The following is a 935-nucleotide window of genomic DNA, read 5'->3' as shown; positions in this document are numbered from 1 at the left end:
TTCATCTTAAATGGTCTTATGAAGTATGCAATGGTTGGTATTTTAATAATCGTCACTGTGCCTGGAACTGCTCAAAGTGATTCACAATTTTTAAAATTACATTCTTCTATCAATTTGGTATTGACCTGAATATTATGATTTTTAATCATACTAGTCACATTGGAACATTGCAGAAGATTTTTCAATTAGCTTATGTGTATAAATATTTAAGACTGTCACTGTATTATGAGAAAATTTCAAATACAGCAATATTTTGACTTGAAAATGAGAAAAAAGCTAAGAAGTACATTTTAAATATTGCTGACTGTGGGCCTTCCCCGGTGGTGCAGTGGTTAAGAATCCACCTGCCAATTCAGAGGATACGGGTTCGAGCCCTGGACCGGGAACATCCCAGATGCAGTGGAACAAGTAAACCCGTGAGCCACAACTACTGAGCCTGAGCTCTAGAGCCTGCGAGCCACAACTACTGAAGCCCACGCACCTAGAGCCTGTGCTCTGCAACAGGAGAAGCCACCGCAATGAGAAGACCGCTCACCACAAAAAAGAGTAGCCCCCGCTCGCCACAACTAGAGAAAGCCCATGCAAAAACGAAGACCCAAAAGCCAAAAATAAAATAAATAAAATAAATAAATCTTTAAAAGACTGATTTGTAAAATAAATAAATAAATAAATATTTCTGAGGTAAAAACATGCACAACATGAGAGTTGTGATTTAAGTTTTATTGGGAGCAAAATAAAGACTATATCCTGGGAGACAGAATCTCAGATAGCTCCAAGAAACTGCTCCAAAGAGACAGGGGGAAAGTCAGTATATATGTGATTTTGGTGAACGGGGAGTACACGCAATAGAGCACATATATTTTTTGCAGAAGGTTTGTGCTCCTCTCATGCAGGCTACAGCTAGTCACGAGGAGCAGACGTCACCATGAAGGATT

Source organism: Physeter macrocephalus, chromosome 20 (assembly GCF_002837175.3).
Source record: "Physeter macrocephalus isolate SW-GA chromosome 20, ASM283717v5, whole genome shotgun sequence".
NCBI lineage: Eukaryota > Metazoa > Chordata > Mammalia > Artiodactyla > Physeteridae > Physeter > Physeter macrocephalus.
This window is presented reverse-complemented; position numbering follows the sequence as displayed.